The sequence below is a fragment of the Eubalaena glacialis genome, chromosome 4 (assembly GCF_028564815.1).
Source record: "Eubalaena glacialis isolate mEubGla1 chromosome 4, mEubGla1.1.hap2.+ XY, whole genome shotgun sequence".
Taxonomy (NCBI): domain Eukaryota; kingdom Metazoa; phylum Chordata; class Mammalia; order Artiodactyla; family Balaenidae; genus Eubalaena; species Eubalaena glacialis.
The window spans coordinates 57,096,553-57,115,483 of NC_083719.1; the positions used below are offsets into that span (position 1 = coordinate 57,096,553).

General features: G+C 34.0%; 1 protein-coding gene across 3 annotated transcripts in view; it reads left to right on the top strand.

The window, feature by feature from the left end:
* Window positions 1-18,931, top strand: part of TNPO1 (transportin 1) — an 87,149-nt gene that overhangs the window by 12,177 nt on the left and 56,041 nt on the right. Inside the window, exon 2 of one of the 3 annotated variants that reach the window (XM_061189344.1) lies at window positions 3,756-3,858. The exons of 1 other annotated variant lie outside the window; for it this stretch is intronic. The gene's annotated coding sequence lies outside the window, so the exon portion shown is untranslated. Of the gene's footprint in view, window positions 1-3,755; window positions 3,859-3,956; window positions 4,032-18,931 lie in introns of those variants that run through there. One more of the 3 variants, XM_061189345.1, reaches the window with a different exon arrangement.

Consider the following 18,931-nt stretch of genomic DNA (forward strand, 5'->3'; position numbering starts at 1 on the left):
AGTAAGCTCAGAATCAAGAGAGTGGTATAGTAGTTTAAGATTTAATGTAGGAATTTGATGGGGAAGGTTAAGAGCCAGTAGAGAAATAAAAAGTTGAAGCATAAAAAGGAAAAGGCTCTAATAAAAAGCCTAGCTTTATTTTAACCTTACATCCCAGTGGGCTAGAGGCTTTTGTGTTGGTGTTGTTATTTGCTGATAAGGTGCACAGCAGGTATTTTTATTTGTAAAACAGAATCTACACATTCACCAGTGAGATTCTAGTAGAGTTGTCCTGTCAGCAACCAGGACAAAATTGTGATTTCAGATAAAATTATCATTTGGGAATTATTATTTATTGGGAAATACAAACTCCCGTACATCTCAAATGCTTTGGAATCAAGTTCATCAAAATACCTAGCCACATACTGAATTGTTGAATTGCATAACATAAAAAAATCTTAGGAATTTCCTAGTTCATCTCTCTCCTTCCAGGCTTTTATTGTATTTGTAGTTTCCAGCTATAAAATCCAGCTTATTACAAGTGCTGAATAAATGTTTGCTTATTGATTTAATTTCTGGAGTTTCTTCCTTCTAGAATATGTATATTACTCCTGTAAGAGTATATAATGAAGAGTTAAATGAAGACTATATATTTTATTAACTGTAAATAATATGGATTAGTGGCCTATGACATTTTTTCTAAAATTGAAATATTGTATGACTTAAGACAAAGATTTTGCTTTCTATGTCCCCAACCCTACCCCAGGAAAATGATTTAGGAAAAATTTGTTTTATAATAAATGAATTTATTTTTCTAAGAATCAGTTTAGTGTAATAGAAATAGTGTATACTTTTAAGGCAGTTCATTAGACTCCTATGTCTACCAGTTATAAGTGTATGATCATGGATGGTATCCATCTCATAGACTAAATAGACACACAGCGCTATACCATTAGTGTCAAGTTATAATTTGTAAGCATTTTTTTCCCACCCTATCTTAGTTATTACATTAGCTTCCTTAAGCAGAAAAATATATTAAGAAGAATCTGTGGACAATTCTAAGATAATTTTTTTATCTTAAATGAAACAGTTTTCATTTATTTTCTAAAGATCTTAATTTTATTTCTTTCTTTTTTTTTTTTTATTGGAGTATAGTTGACTTACAATGTTGTTAGTTTCTGCTGTACAGCAAAGTAATTCAGTTATACATATACATATATCCCCTCTTCTTTAGATTCTTTTCCCATACAGGTCATTACAGAGTATTGAGTAGAGTTCCCTGTGCTATTCAGTAGGTTCTTATTAGTTATACACTTTATATATAGTAGTGTATATATGTCAGTCTCAATCTCCCAATTTATCCCTCCCCCCTCCCTATCCCCCTTGGTAACCATAAGTTTGTTTTCTACATCTGTGACTCAATTTCTGTTTTGTAAATATGTTCATTTGTACCATTTTTTTAGATTCCACATGTAAACTGTCTGACTTCTAAAGATCTTAATTTTAAATTACTTAAATGATTTATGATTTATTTTCTTAAAGAGTGAAATAGTATATGACACAAATAACTAACAAATTGAAAAGTACTAGAACTCCAGCCTTTTTCAGTTCAGTATATGCTAAATGACAAATTTGAATTATTTGTGGTATATGCTCATTTATTTATTTCTGTAGTCAAAATTTTCTTATTCATTAGTAATTTTTGCTTAAAATATTTATAGTTATAATTATTGAGAAAATCAATAGAACTTACTAGTACAGAAGTCTCAAGAACTGTTGTAGAAGAATTGTAGATCCTCTTTTCTAAGGTAAAATTCATTTTAATTTGCTTTTGGCTTTTACATTTTTGTGGGATTTTTTTCCTTCTAGTTCAGTGTATGGTTTAATTGAGCTATTTATTGATTTTTTTCTTAAATGATATTTCCAGAATTATGTATCAATGTTTTGAAAAATTAGGAAGTTGATGAGAGATGCTTGAAATTTTTTTTATATTAAAAAATTTTGGTATTCTTGTAAATTTTGTAGTAGGCTTACTGTTTCTGTGTATCTTTACATTTAAATGTCTTGACGTTAATTTGTTACTATAGCACTGTTAAAAAATATCTCCATACTTGTAAGATATTAAAACCGTAATAAAAAACTAATCACAAGTATGGAATCTGTAAATAATTCCCATTATCTAAGCAAAAGTAAAACTTCTGTGCTCTAATTCTCAGGACAGCCTTTCTCTGAGACTACGTCTCTGGGATCATAAAACAATTTTTTAATCTTAAATAAACAGTTTTCATTTACTGTTTTCTAGTATAAGGTTTGGTACAGTTCTTTTGCTTTCCAAAGGTTGAATGTGTTTTTCCCCAGTACTACGAAGATACTCTTATTTTCAATGTTATCTTCATGTCATTGTGTCTACTCATTTTAATGGCATGATCTGGGAAAAAGTTGCTGCAAGTGCATCACTTTTCTGTAACTAAAACTTAACCCTTTAAGTACCATAACCTTTAAGCATTTTCACAAAAAAACTTTCTAAACTATATTTCACACCTTCTTAAAAAGCAGGAAAGGTATAATTTAAACTTTTTAACAATTCTGTCATTATTATGAGTAGCAAGCATCATACCATAATATAGTTACGTTCTCCGGGGTCTTTTCTCCTGCCCTATTTATGACTTAAAGCAATTATACTGTTGGAGATTTTTATTATTTATTTTCATTATGAAGGTAATATAACCACAATATTGAAAATTTTTTAAAGAGAAAAGAAAAAAGGACTCATAATCTTAACATACTAATACACTGCGAGCTTTTCATTGTTTCCCTCCGGTTTTTTTCATTTAATAATTGTCTTTTTTTATACACGTTTTTTACATATTTGTTATTGTTCTCTTTTTTTTTTTTTTTTTTGGCCACACTTGGGCCCTCAGCAGTGAAAGCATGGAATCCTAACCACTGGACCGCCAAGGAATTCCCTGTAATTGTTCTCTACATACAACTTTTTATCATTTTTTCACTTTCTGATCATAAACATTTTCCATGTCATTACAGAAATTAACTATCTTTTTTCAGTTGAATGTTGTGTTAGTTACCCATATATTTATTGTTGTATTAGAAATACTCCTGGGTTAAAATCTTTGAGAATAATGCTTTCTTTTCTGTAATTAAGATTCTTAGGATGCAGTCTCAGAAATATAATCATGAGGACAAAGGGTATAAAAATGGATAATAGCTCTTGATATAGATTGCTGAGTTGATTTCCAGTAGGTTGTATTAGTTTACACTACCACCAGTAATTTGTTAGAGTTGATTCATCATGTCTTCAGCAGCATAGGATATTGTTATAAAATTATCTTTGCTAATTAGTCTAAAAACATTACTTCATTATTACATTTATTGATTACTAGTAAGGTTCAGCATTTTCCCATGTTTGTTTACTGTTGTATTTCCTCTTGTGAATTTTTCTTTCATGTGTTATCTATTGGTTCTAAATTAGTGTTCCAGATAAGTAAAGTTATTAATGTACAGTTGTCCCTCAGTATCTGCAGGGGATTGGTTCCAGGACCCCCACCCGTACCAAAATGCACAACGCTCAAATCTCTTATATAAAATGGTGTAGAACAGTCAGCCTTCCACATCTGGCATGTGGAACCTGTGGATAGAAAGGGCCGACCGTATTACTGTTTTGTTGGATCGCCTAAGTTTGTATTGCTGAAATATGCTAGGAGCTCCCTTTTATAATTGTTCAAATAAAGCATGTGTTTATCTACCATATTTGTAAACAGTGGTGCCTCCTGGAAATCATGATAAGAGATGTTTTAGGTCCTTTGAGATGTGGACTGAGTCTTGAGAAGCAAGTATTACCTGAAATCTGGCATCACAGTGAGGGTAAGTTACTACTGTCCCTACATATCCCACTAGTATAAATGTTAATAAAATGAATTTGAGACATTTTTTTTTTCCCTTGATGGCAGCAGAGGCAGTGATGGCCAGTGCTCAGAACCAAAGTAATATAATTTGGAAAAGGCAAGAGAAGGGAGAGGAGGAATAGAAGTAGATGGGTAAGGAATTCTGTTGTCTGTAAAGAGGGTGCACACCTGAACTGGCAGCTGGCTTTGTTCTTGGCTTTCTCTATTCTTCCTATTCAGTTTGCTCTTTGCCCATCTGGGTATATTCATTATACTCAGTACCTCTCAGAGACTTCCATGCCAGCTTTCAGATTTACTCTGGTGTTCAGTCTGAGGAAATTGATTTACATGATAGTCATCAGCCTTCATTAGTTCCGAGCCCTACAGTTCTGAGAGAACTCCCCTAAAAAGTTCAGTTCCTTCTACTTAAAGCAAATACATTTTGGGAATAGTTTATTTTTATATATATATATATATAAAATTATGTGATTATATATTTAAATAGTTATTTACTATTTCTATTCTGATTAAGTGCTTCTGGTTCCAACAAAGAAAACTTAATTCAGATTGTCTTAAGAGAAAGGGAGAGATTTATTATTTTTTTAAAGTCATTTGTGGAAATAGAAAGCCATCTGGAAGCAAGGCAGCCCCCAGAAGCAGATACTGTCACTCTGGTGGACCATGTAATCTTGCTCAATGCTTCCTTGCTTCCTCTCTGTGCTGGTCCATTCTCCTCTGCTTTTGCTTACAATTCCCGCCTCTTTATAATTTTGTCATGTGTGTGGAATCGAATGATGGCCACTTGCCTACCACATTGTGACCTTTTAGCTTCTGCTTTGAGAACTGGTAAATGCTTAAATGATCCTAGTACTTCCTGTTTATATTTCTGAGAAAGGAAATTCAATTGACTTAGCTTATCTGTTTGTGCTGGGATTCATCATGTGGAGAGTTGGGTGCCCAATCCTGGTTTAATTAATTGCATTTAGGAAATGCAATCACAAAGTATCAACCTTGCCATTAGAACCATTGGTTAGACATGGGCTGTAGGCTATTCAGTTTCCTTTAGAAAGAGCCTTTGGTTTTACTGATAATTATCAGAAAATCAGTGCACTATGCAAAAACAAAGAGGGAAAAGAACCTTATAATATAGAACTGGATGTTGTTACTATGTTTTTAAAAATAGAAATCAAATTATTTTTCTTAATTAATTTGTAATGTTGGTTTCTGGGTCTTGATTTCTCCATTTTTAAAAAAACAAGATAGGGATGTTGTCTAATGCTGTTTTCATTTTGGAGATAATATGTTGGGATCGCTATTTTCTAATTACAGTTAAAGTTTAAATTGATAAATTCCAATTCATGGGATGAGGGGGATGGATGGTGATAACAACATGATATTTAATTGGCTGATAGATAACTCAGTGTCTCTGTTTATAAGATAACAATAAGCTTTTCAACCCAAGGTTCAGTTTTTAAGGGTATATTCTTATAAACTGAACACTTCCTTAGTATGTATAAGAGATTAGTGTTATCTTTTATGTCTAGTGTAATCTCAGATTTCCTTACCATCTCACATTTTTTTCTAGGTTTTATATTCATTAATTTTTTTATGTGTCAGTCTTGGTTGAGCCTCATTGTTTCTTTGTCATGGTAATAAAACAACAGACTTGAACACTCAGAGTATGTGCTGTTGTTTTTCATACTAAACAATTTGTTGTATATACCATCTATCATACAACATTATTTCCTGCTTTTTTTCCATTTGTGGACTATCTGTAGAATTTATTTTGTGATATTCTTTCCTATCTCCTTGCATACCATGAAGACTGCCCTTAATCACCTACTTAGTTTTCACCCTTATAAAATTTTTACAGACTGATTACACTTATATCTGATTTAATATTCACCACTTGATTTCTGGTTCTTTTCTTTGTTCATCTATTCCTCCAGTATTTCTCTTTTGATTTTTCTATTTCTTTAGAATATCAACTCATTTAAATGACAGGTCAAACAGCCCATTTTGTTGCATATTCTTTGATCATACAAAAATAATTTAAGTAATCTTCATCTTAATTCTATCTGATGATACAAACTATCATCAGTAAAGCTGTGTCTTAATGATAATTTTAGTGGGGGGGTGAAGTGTGAAGGGATTGAACGTTAAGTACCTACTATTGCATCATTTTACATTCTCAGTTAATCTTCTCATCAATACCATTTCACAGATAACTAAACTATGGCTCTGAAAGTTAAGCTACTTTCCCAAAAAAGACAATTGGCAGAACTGAGATTGTATGTATGACTCTGGAGCCCATGCTTTTCCTCTACTCTATCTTCCTGCTTAGCAACAAAAATAGTGTAGAACAGTATTCAGCTCAGGCACTAACATTGTGTTGAATAAAAATTGATTTCCTTTCATGAGTTTTTTCTGCTGTGTCTGTCTTCCCACAGCTGAAATATGAATGATATATGCCCCTGTATGTGTGAGTGAGATTTCAGTGAACAAAGGAAAGATTAGATAAAAACTAATGATAATCAGCCTACTGACTACTTACCATGTATCACCTTTCTGTTTTACTGTCTAAACTGCTCTGACCTTTTTACCAATTCAGCCCTGGCCAGTGAGCATTGTGCTATGTTCCTTTTTCTGTTTACACTTGAAAATGTGAAATATTGAATCAGCCCATTACACTTTAACAATCAAAGATAGTTTTGGACATGAATGAGAAACTCATAGGGCCCTCTCACTTCAGAACTTTAGGAGGAATCTAGCTGTAATGAAACAGTATACTTGTAGTTACCAAAATGATCTGTAATGGTTGTCCCCATGTGCTACCTAATTTTTCAAAAAACTATCAACTTAGCTCCCTATCAACTATACAGGCATGTCTCACTTTAAAGTAGATACTAAAATAGTGAATCATACCTTTTTTTTTTTACTTATAATTTCAGATGTGTTATATGGGAAAATATTTGGCTATTTGCATTATAGCCCTTCTTACCATCGTCTTAAATACAGTAAGTGCAGCTATAATCAATAGCTTGCCTGGTGCTGATACATTTTTAATCATTCATTACCAGCGTTTTACCAAGAGCTATTATAGTCTTGCTAAGGTACCTACAGATTTGTCTCCATCTTGCATGTATGTCCACACATGAACCATCAAGTAAGTAATCAGTGTAGAGTGATGTTACTTTAAGACAAGCTGTTCTTTTAATTAATTATACTTCCATATTTTATGAACTATGAATTAAAGAAGCAGTTTGAAGTAAAAGAAACATTGGACCAGAAAGACATACATTCCAACCTAACGTGTTTTGTTTTTTTGTAGAAGTAGTAGTGAAACTGTCTTATTTATTTTTTATATATTACCAGCTTTATGGCGATATAATTGACATATAACATTGTGTAAGTTTAAGATATACAACATAATGATTTGATATATGTATATATTGTGAAATGATTACTGCAATAAGGTTAGTTAACATATCCATCATCTCGTGTAGTTACAAGTTAAAAAAAATTTGGGGGCGTGGGGTGAGAACTTTTAAGATTTATTGTCTTAGCAACTTTCAAATATATAATACAGTATTGTTAACTATAGTCACCACGCTGCACATTACATCCCCAGAATTTATTCATCTTATAACTGGAAGTTTGTACTCTTTGATCACCTTCACCCATTCCTCCCTCCCCTGGCCCCTGGCTACTACCCGTCTGCTCTCTATGAGTTTTAGGGTTTTTTTGATTCCTCATATAAGTAAGTCATACAGCACTTGTCTTTCTCTATCTGACTTGGCATCGTGCTCTCAAGGTTCATCCATGTTGTCACAAATGACAGGATTTTCTTCTTTTTTATAGCCAAATAATATTCTTGTGTGTGTGTGTGTGTGTGTATCATGTTTTCTTTATTCATTCTTCTGTCAGTGGACACATAACCTTGGTTCCATGTCTTGGCTGTTGTAAATAATGCTGCAGTGAACATGCGGGTACAGATATCTCTTTGACATAGTGCTTTTCTCTCCTTTGAATATATACCCAGAAGTGGAATTGCTGTCTCATATAGCAATTCTGTTTTTAATTTTTTGAGGAACCTCTATCCTATTTTCCATAGTGGCTGTACCAATTTACATTCCTACCAACAGTGCACAAAGGTTCCCTTTTCTCCACATCCTCACCAGCACTTGCTATCTCTGTTCTTTTTGGTAATAGCCATTCTAACAGGTTTGAGGTGTTATCTCATGGTGGTTTTGATTTGCATTTCCCTGATGATTAATGATGTTGAGTATCTTTTCAGTGTTGTTGGCCATCTGTATGTCTTTGGAAAAATGTCTGTTCAAGTCTTCTGCCCACTTTTTAATTGGGTTGTTTGGGTTTTTTTGATGTTGAGCTGTATGAGTTCTTTATATATTTTGGATATTAACCCTTTATCAGATACATCATTTGCAAATACCATTTTCCATTCAGTAGGCTGCCTTTTCATGCCAAAGGAGTTTAGTTTGATGAATCTCATTTATTTATTTTTGCTTTTATTTTCCTTGCCTGATCCAAGAAAATATTGCTAAGACTGATGTCAAAGAGGGTACTGCCTGTGTTTTCCAGAAGTATGTTTTCAGGTCTTACATTCAAGTCTTTAATCCATTTTGAGTTTATTCGTGTAAATGGAGTGAGAAAGTGGTCCAGTTTCATTCTTTTGCATGTGAATATCCAGCTTTCCCAGCACCGTTTATTGAACAGACTGTCTTTTCCCCACTGAGTATTCTTGGCTCCCTTGTCAAATATTAGTTGACTGCATACGCATGGGTTTATTTCTGGGCTCTCAGTTCTATTCCATTGGTCTGTATGTCGGTTTTTATGCTAGTACTGTTTTGATTGCTTTAGCTCTGTAATATAGTTTGAAATCAAGAAGTGTGGTGCCTCTAGCTTTGTTCTTCTTTCTCAGGATTGCTTTGGCTATTCAGGGTCTTCTGTGGTTCCATATGAATTTTAGGATAGTTTTTTCTATTTCTGTAAAAAAAAAAAATGCCATTGGAATCTTGATAGAGATTGCATTATCTCTGGATGGCTTTGGGTATTATGGACATTTTAATAATATTAATTCTTCCATTTCATGAACGTGGGATATCTTTCCATTTGTTTGTTTCTTCTTCAGTTTCTTTCATCACAGTTTTATAGTTTTCAGTGTACAGACCTTTTACCTCCTTGGTTAAATTTATTCCTAAGTATTTTATTATTCTCTTTGATGGTATTGTAAATGGAACTGTTTTGTTTTTTATTCCAGATAATTTGTTGTTAGTGTATAGAAATGCACCTGGTTTTTGTATGTTGATTTTGTATCCTGTAACTTTACTGAATTCATTTAGTTTTTTGATAGAATCTTTAGGATTTTCTATGTGTAAGATCATGCCATCAGCAAACAGAGACAATTTTACTTCTTTTCTAATTTGGATGCCTTTTAGTACTTTTATCTTGCGTTGTTACTTGGTATTGTGGTTAATCGTAGTAGTGAGAATGGGCACCCTTATCTTATTCCTGGTCTTATAGGAAAAGTTTTCAACCTTTTACCATTGAGTATGATGCTTCCTGTGGGTTTGCCATATATGGCCTTTTTTATGTTGAGGTATGTTTCTTCTATACCAAGTTTGTTGAGAGTTTTTATCATGAATAGTTACTGAATTTTGTATGTTTTTTCTGCCTCTGTTGACATGATCATATGATTCATATCTTTCATTTTGTTAATGTGATGTATCACATAGATTGATTTGTGTGTGTTGAATCATCCTTTCATCCCAAGGATTAATCTCACTTGATTATGGTGTATAATCTTTTGAATGTGCTGCTGAATTTGGTTTGCCAGTAATTTGTTGAGATTTTTTTCATCTTTATCCATCAGAGATACTGGCTTGTAGTTTTCTTCTAGTGTCCTAACTTGACTTTGCTATCAGGGAAATGCTGTTACCTCGTAAAATGCATTTGGAAGTGTTCCCTCCTCTTCATTTTTTTGTAAGAGTTATAGAATTGATATTAATTCTTCTTTAAATGTTTGGTAGAATTCACCAGTGAAACCATCTGGTCCTGAGCTATTCTTTGTTGGGATTCAACCTGATCAATCTTCTTTCTCATTATTGGTCTGTTCAGATTTTCTATTTCTTCATGATTCAGTTTGGTACATCATATGTTTCTAGTAATTTATCTATTTCTTCTAGTTTGCCCAATTTATTGGTGTATTATAGTGATCTCTTGTGATCCTTTGTATTTCTGTGGTATCAGTTGTAATGTCTCCTCTTTCCTTTATAATTTTGAGTTCTCTCTTGGTTAGGCTAGCTAAAGGTTTTTGCCAATTTTGTTTATCTTTTCAAAGAACCAACTCTTGATTTTGTTGATCTTCTCTATTATTTTCTTTTTCACTATTTCCTTTATTTCTGCTTTAATTTTTTGTTATTTCCTCCCTTCTGCTAAACTTGGGATTAGTTTGTTCTTCTTTTTCCTATTTCCTTGAGGTATAAGCTAAAGTTGTTTATTTGATATCTTTATTTTTCTTGATGTATGTTGTTATGGCTGTAAACTTTCCTCTTAGAGCTGCTTTTGCTGCATCTCATAAGTTTTGGTATGTTGTGTTTCCATTTCAGTTTGTCTCAAGATATATTTTTATTCCTTTTTTAGTTTCTTTTTTGATCCATTGGTTGTTCAGGAATGTGTTCATTTCCATGTATTTGTGAATTTTCCAGCTTTCCCCATTATTGATTTCTAGTTTCATACCATTGTGATCAGAAAAGATACTTGATATAACTTCTGTCTTGAATTTGTTGAGACTTACTTAGTTGCCTAACATATGATCTAACCTAGAACGTGTTCCGTGTGCACTTGAGAAGAATGTGTGTTCTGTTGCTGTTGGGTGGAATGTTCTGTATGTGTTTGTTATGTCCATTTACTCTCTAGTGTTATTCAAGTGCAGTGTCTCCTTATCGATTCTCTGTAAGAGTGGAGTATTAAAGTCCCCAGGTATTATTGTATTGCTGTTTATTTTTCCTTTTACTTCTGGTATTATATATATGCTTTATATATTTAGGTGCTCTAATGCTGGATACATAAATATTTACAATTGTTATATCTTTTTGATGGATTGATTCCCGTATCATAATATGATGAACTTCTTTGTCTCTTTAGACCATTTTTAGTTTAAAGTCTATTTTGTCTGCTATAAGTATAGCTACACCTGCTTTCTTTTGGTTACCATTTGCTTGAAATATCTTTTCCATCCCTTCCCTCTCAATCTATGTGTGTCCATAAAGATAAAGTGAGTCTCTTTTAGGCAGCATATTGTATCTTTTTTTTTTTTAATTTCTTCCAACATTCTTTGTCTTTTGATTGGAGAATTTGATCTATTTACATTTAAGGTAATTATTGATAGGTAATGACTCACTGTTGCCATTTTGATAATTGTTTTCTGTTTTGTAGATCCTTTGACCCTTTCTTGCTGTCTTTGTGATTTGATGGCTTTTTGTAGTGTTATACTTTGAATCCTTTATCATAATCTTTTGTGCATTTACTACAGATTTTTCCTTTGTGGTAACTATGAGGCTTACATAAAATATCTTATAACATCCTATTTTAAGCTGATAACAACTTCAAGAACATACAGAAACTTTATACTTCTACTTCTCTCCCTATCACATTTTAGGTTATTGATGTTACAGTATCCATATTTTTTTACTGCTTATCCATTATCAAAGTATTGTAGCTATGGTTATTTTTAATACTTTTTTTTTAAACTTTTAAACTAGAGTTGTAAGTGAATTAAATACAACCATTACAATGTCAAAGAATCTGTGTTTCATAATATATTTACCATTACCAGTGAGTTTTATACATTTATATGGTTTTAGGATGTTAATTAACATTCTTTTACTTTACAACTTGAAAAATGTTCTTTTATCATTTCTTGTAAGGCAGATCTAGTGGTGATGAAATCCCTCAGCTTTTGTTTGTTTGGGAATGTCATTATCGCTCCTTAATTTCTTTTTTCTTTCTTTTTTTTAAATATTTATTTATTTATTTGGTTGCGTCGGGTCTTAGTTGTGTCAGGCAGGCTCCTTACTTGTGGCTCGCAGGCTCCTTAGTTGCATCAGGCGAGCTTCTTAGTTGCGGCTCAAGGGCTCCTTAGTTGTGGCTTGCCGGTTCCTTAGTTGAGGCACATGGGCTCCTTAGTTGCGGCTCACCAGATCCTTAGTTGTGGCATGAGAACTCTTAGTTGCAGCATGAGAACTCTTAGTTGCGGCATGCATGTGGGATCTAGTTCCCAGACCAGGGATTGAACCCGGGCCCCCTGTATTGGGAGTGCGGAGTCTTAACCACTGTGCCACCAGGGAAGTCCCTCTCCTTCATTTCTGAAGGACAGCTTTGCTGGGTATAGTATTCTTGGCTGACAAGTTTTGGTGTGTTTTTTTTTCCCACTATTTTGAATATGTCATTCCACTCTTTCCTGGCCTGCAAAGTTTCCGTTGAGAAATCTGCTCATAGTCTTATGGGGGCTCCCTTTTATGTGAAGAGTTGCTTTTCTCTTGCTGCTTTCAAAATTCTCTGTTTTTGACTTAAGACAATTATAAATTCTTGACGTAGCCCTTTTTTGGGTTTAACCTATTTGAGATCTGGATGTTCATTTCTCTCCCCAAGTTTGAGAAGTTTTCAGCAATCTAACCCAAGTCTTAACATTTACTAACCAACTGACTTTCGGCAAGTTGCTTAACATAACTGAAACTCTTTCCTCAACTCACAGTTTAGTTTTGAAAATTATAGATAAAGTGTGACAGTACTTTGAAAATTATTAAGCACTGTGTTTACCTGAAACCACTAGGCAATGATCAGTGAACATTCTGAAATGGAATTTACATTCTGAAATGGAATTTACAATCATGTTAATAAAAGAGGATTTTTTCTTAAATCAATGTCACGGAAATCACAACTGTGTTAGAGTATGGTTGACATATTCAATGAGAATAGTCAGTTGAATGTAGCATTGGGAAGATCTCTAGTAAAGCTCTTTAATGAAGCTACAATGCTAAAAGAATCAGGGACCTAATTTACTTATTTTGTATATTTGTATTTAATGTGTGGGCTTATTATTTAGAAAGGTTTTCTTTCAATTTTATGAATGTCTTAATATTGCCATCTGAAGAAAGATGTGGTTATTACTTGCAAGATAAGTTGATTTGATATATGAATTTAAATTGTATTTGGCTGGTCAAGGACCATAATTGTCTAGTATGTTTTATTTTTAATTTACTTAACGTATTTAATTTATATAACAACTTTTGTTGTTCCCCCGTATCTTGACTTTTCCCAAGTTTCCATTTCTAAGAACCTAAGTGCAACTCCTTACCCAGCCTCTGTCACTGATAAATAATGAAGTAAATGACCATTGTACTTAATAGCTTCCAACACATGCAGTCCTTACCAAGTAGTACAAATTATGATGTGACTTTAAACAACATGTTCTTCGGTTTTGGTTTTCATTAAAGACATTTTTCTAGCAGTTAGAATATTTCCATGTTAATCAGTACAGTCTGCATTCGCTTCCACTTTCTTCTATTTTCTGTCATTTCTGGTACAGCTAGGACACTGCTGCTCATTAGAGTAAGAAACTCATGAAAATTGCCAGGAGCAGATTTATTGAGTTAATACAAAGAGTCTCAACTGGCTGTATATTAGAACCACCTGGGAGTTGTTTAAACATACCCATGCCCAGGTGCCTAGGCTCCACTCCTACATTGAGTCAGTGGGGGTCATAGGGAACAGGCATCATATTTTTTTAAAGCCCCTAATGAGTATAATGCCCAGTCAGGGCTGAGAACCACTGGTTTACATAGCTTAACATACATGGAGAGTGAGACCAATTGTGATATTAAAGAGTTAAAACAGTTAAATCTGTCTTAGAAATCAACAGAGAATTGGTGTTTTGATGATGAAAATTATATGACCAAAAGTTAAATATATGGGAAGTATTACTCCTATCAGCTTTTTATTTTAATGTACAATAAGAAGTTTGAATTCTGAAAAGCAAAGTGCCGTTATCCCACCTGAACTAATGAAAGGAGACCCTTAAATAAGAGAGCTTTTGAGTTCTTGGTGACGCATGGAATAGAAAGAAAAAGATAAGCCTACCCATGAACTCTACCCAAGAGTTCTGTTAAGGATTAGTCACATGTTCGTGGAAGTGGCAGAATGAGAATAATATGGCAGCATGAATCAGTGCACAGGCTCTGGGGTTGGGTGCATCTGAGCTTGAGTCCTGCCTTTGTTCTTTACTATTTCTGTGACCTTGGACACATTACTCAACTTTTCTTAAGCCTGTTACTCTTCTATAAAATGGAGGTAATAGTAGTCCCTACTCATGGAATTAAATGAGATCATGCATTTAAATCACTTAGTATAATAACTGGCTCATAGAAGTGCTCCATAAATGCTAACAGGGTTGCTTTTTTTACTAGACACAGTCCAGACTTTGGAATTACACAGATGTGGTTTTGAATGCCCAATCTGCCACATACTGGCTGGGCAAGCTACTTAACCTCTTTGAACCTCAGTTAATATAAAGTAGAGTTAATATCTACCTCATAGTGCTGCTGTGAATATTTAATGAACTGAATTATATAGGAAGTACCTGATTGTAGATTGGAGTGAGTTTTGAGATCTAGTTTTCCTTCTTGTAACCTGCTCATTTTGATACTAGCCTTTTTAAAAAAATGTTTGTTTGTAAACTTTAGCACTTGAGTCACATGACTAGTCGTCTTCAGAGGTCTTCCTGAAAGGGCACTCTAAGAATACATTTATTTAAATTTTCCATAGTACTTATTTTTCATTTTCTTTTTTTTCTGTAAATCTTTCAGCTCTTAGACGACAAATTGTAATGCCAGAGGATTGTAATTTTAACCTCTTAGCATAATTCTTCCAAGTGGTGAATGAGATCCATCACCCTAATCAGTCAAGAACAATTTAAAACCTGCTATGTGTCTAGCACCATGTAACATCAGAGGGTCCGTATGCTGTGGTCCCTGCCCTTCAATCTAGTTGAGCTCATTTCCTCAAGTAGCTTGGGCTCAATGGTTGCTTTTGCTTTTTCCTCTCTTTTTTTTTTTTGATCCTTAATCTCTGATTACTTTATAGAATCTCTTGAAGAACCTTCTAGTTCTACTGATATCTATTATTTAGCAAGCCTGTCGACATTTTCATTCTTTGACATTAAAAAAACCTCATTTAAAAAAAGTTACTAATAATCATTTGCCTTTAGACTTTCCCTTCTTTCCCTTCATACCTGAATTTTGGTTCAATTTCTTATAAAAGTTTTATTAAATAACTTTTTAAAAAATAGCATGCTCTTTTTAGCCCTCTAGGCATCTCTGATTTTTTTTCTTTCTTGTTCATCATAACATCTTTTTGTAAAAAACCAGTGTAAGAGACATTTTATTTTGGAAGATCTGATTCACATTCAGCAAGTGATTCAGCAGATGACTTAAGCTGTATTTTGATTTATCTGCTTGTCAAATGAAGATAATACTTGCCACCTACTTACAAGAAAGGGATGTTGTGAAGATCAGATTTAGAATGTTTTGAACTCATTTACTCAATGCTATTGAAATATCTCATTTTTATTATATTTTCACACTGTATACATACTGCTTTTTTAGATCTATTATAATTTTTATAATAGTTAAATACGATTTTTACTTCTCTACCTCACTACAAAGGTATCAAATACATGTTATTTCTTTAGTATACAAATGGTTTTCTTTATGATTAGTTTCCCAGTTTACAGAAATTGATGTTTCTGTTTAAAAGGCAGTTTATCAGGGCCTTAGAGACTGGACCCTGGAACCAGGTTAGTTGGGTTTGAGTCATGGGTTTGAGTCAAACTTCCTAACATAGTCTGTGAGGTCTTCCTAGCCCTACCTTCCTCTCACTTTCACTTTTTAGTAAGTCCTATTAGATCTCAGGTAAAAAAGTCACTTCCTCAAGGAAGTCCTTTCCTGACCTCTTAACTGGGTTAGCATAATGTCCCCACAGCCCCTGGTACTATCCCCTACCATAGTCATTCTCCACTGAGGCAGTGCCACTCTCTGAGGGGGAAGGGGAATGTCCTAGTAATTGGGAGGTGCTCTTGCCACTTAGTAGGTGGAGCTGAGGGGTCCTAGATGTTCATCATTAAGAACTGTCTGGAGCCCTGAATGACTTTTGAATGTTCCATTAGGGAGTTACATAGGTGAAAAAAATCTGTTCATAGCTGTCAGAGCCTAGAGCCTAACTTAGTTTCACATATACACATGGAATTTTTTGCAGAATTTTAATTAAATGTTGAGTTTTCCAGGAATAAAACTACTGTATTATTGAAGGAAGATTGTACCTTGTTTTGCGTGGAACTCTGCCAAGAATTGTTCACCATTTTGGGAAATCATGTCACTGATGGCAACATTTATCACATTCATGGTGATTCACCATATAGGTGGAAAACATTTGACTGCTCAGTAAATATTTGTTTGAATTTAATTGAAATTAGGAGAGAAGAAAGACTCTGAAGCATATGGGAGAAAAGCACATCTTTCTTCCTGGCAGAATATTTTCTTTTTTTTCCTATTGCACTTCAATCGCATACTTCATTCATAGGTAGTGCATGTGTCTCTGTCACTACATGAGAACTTAGGGCAAGAACAGTATTTTACCTACCTTTGAATCTCTAATGCTCACTGAGTACATGGTAGTTGCTCAGCTTAATATTTATTCAGTTGAATTAATGGACAATAATAGTATTTGAGTAATGAACAACAATAGTATTTATTCAGCAAATACTTACTGAAGCACTCTGCTAGAGTGATTCAAAGGGGCAAAAAGATACTGTCACTGCTCTCAACACATGATGTGTTGCTAAGACAGACCTGGAAATAATTATAATATGACAGTTTGTGAAAAGGAAATAGCCATAAACTATAGATTTGTAATGAAAAAAATACTTAAGTCTTGTGGGAAGGTCCTACAATAATGTTACAGAAGAGAAATAGTATCCAGTACCAATCATAGTGCCAAGGAAGACTCTCAGTAAATACTGGGAAACTGAGTAGAGGAGCATATCTCTGAAGAGTGAGATGGAGTTTGCCAAATGGTCAAATTTAAAGAGTTCACTCCAGACAGGAAGTCCCTATTCAAAGGCTCAGAGGTATGAGAGGCGCAGCTGGTATTGCTGGAGCATAAAAGTTGGAGGTTGAGTTGTAGGAGATAAAGCTGTCCCTGGAGGTGATGGACCAGATCATGAAGAGCCTCTTCCATGAAAAAGAAGTTAGATTTCATCTTGCAGGCAGCAGAAAATCATTGATTGATGTAACAAACAAAGCCACTAAATTTCAAACCATACTGTATGCCAGGCAAGTATCTATAATCCTATTACAGAGTCAGTATGTTCTCATTTTATAGTTGGGAAACTGAGGCTCAGAGAGATTAATTAACTTGCGCAGGTTTTCACTGCTACTAAGTGAAAGAACTAGGATTTAAATTTAGGTTGGTTGAGTCCAGCCCTTCTGTCTGCCTTATTTTTACTTTTTCAACCAGTCTGGCTTCTTTACCTCTCATAAACTCTAGTAAATTCAAATTTTTAATGTAAATTCAAGTTCTTAACAGTTTAGGACTAGAGTAAGTTTTAGTCTTCTGAAGGCCAAGATGTTATCTTACAGTAACTTACCTCTTGCAAGCTTTTTATTCTGGTGCCAGATTCTGTATAGATAGTTCAAATAACTGTCTTAGCTTATTGAAATGCCTTTTGTGGGGGAGCGGGGATTTACCATTGAATGTCATGGGCCAATCAGCGTGATTTGTGTACTCTAAAAGAGAAAAATTTGAAGTACTATTTCCCTTTTCTGAAACATTTCTGAGTCTTCAATGTGCAAGAAGAATAGTAACTATTTTAAGAAAATTTAATATTAATCTTGATATTCTATTTAATTAATATAGATGTAGTTTACTGTTTAAATAAACGATTTCTACCTCATAATTCTGGTGTGCTTGGTTAGCTTGAAGTACTTCAGACATTATCTAAATAACCCTGCGATATCTCTGGCTACCCTAGGATAAGATTCTTCCTAATTTTAATGGCTTTTAAAATGTGGTAAGTTCTGGAGATAGAGGTGGCAATGGTTGTACAACAATGAAAATGTACTTAATGCCACTGAACTGTACACTTTAAATGGTTAAAATGCTAAATTTTATATTATGTATATTTTACCACAATTAAAAAATGTGGTATAGAAGTTCAGAGTGGCCTGAGATCTCTTATCAAGCAATTAACAATCAAATATTTTTGAGAGCCTTTTGTTCCAGATAACTTGAGTAAGGTGTGAGGGAACAGTTTATCTCAGTTTTTCCTATCTCATCATCATAGGCTGATCACATTAAATGTTCTTAATACTAAGCTATTCAAAAAGAAAAAGAATTCTGTTGATTTGATGCAGGGGTAAAGAAGGAAGCATGGTAATGATATGGGGCAGCCATCCTCAGGATAGGTATGATGAAGGTATCTTTTGGACTTGGCTGCTGTTGGCCCCTGGCATTAGTTTCTTTTTCAGAAAGGCAGCTAAGGAGTTAAGTAGGTATCCAGTTGTCACCTCAACAGGTGGGATATGCATGGTAGCAGCTCAACTCATAACTAAGGCTCAGACTTTAAGGTTCCTTACCCCCTCTTCACCCACTCCCTCCCCCGTCCAGGAACAGGAGAAATTTTAAATGTTCACCCATTAGATTAACCAAAATTAAAAGAACGTGTTGGTGGATATATGGGAAACATATTATTGGTGAGTGTGGATTGCAGCTGTTTTTGGAAAGTAACCTGGTAATAACTATTAGAAATTTTTAAATACACATACTTTTGGCCTAATAATCACACTGGGTTGCGATTACTGGCTAGGGGGACATTAGTACAAGAATGTTTTTTGCCGTGTTGTTTGTAGTCACAAAAAAGTAGAAGCAACCTGGAAGCCAATCAGGAAATAGTTGAACAAGTTATGTTCTATCCATTC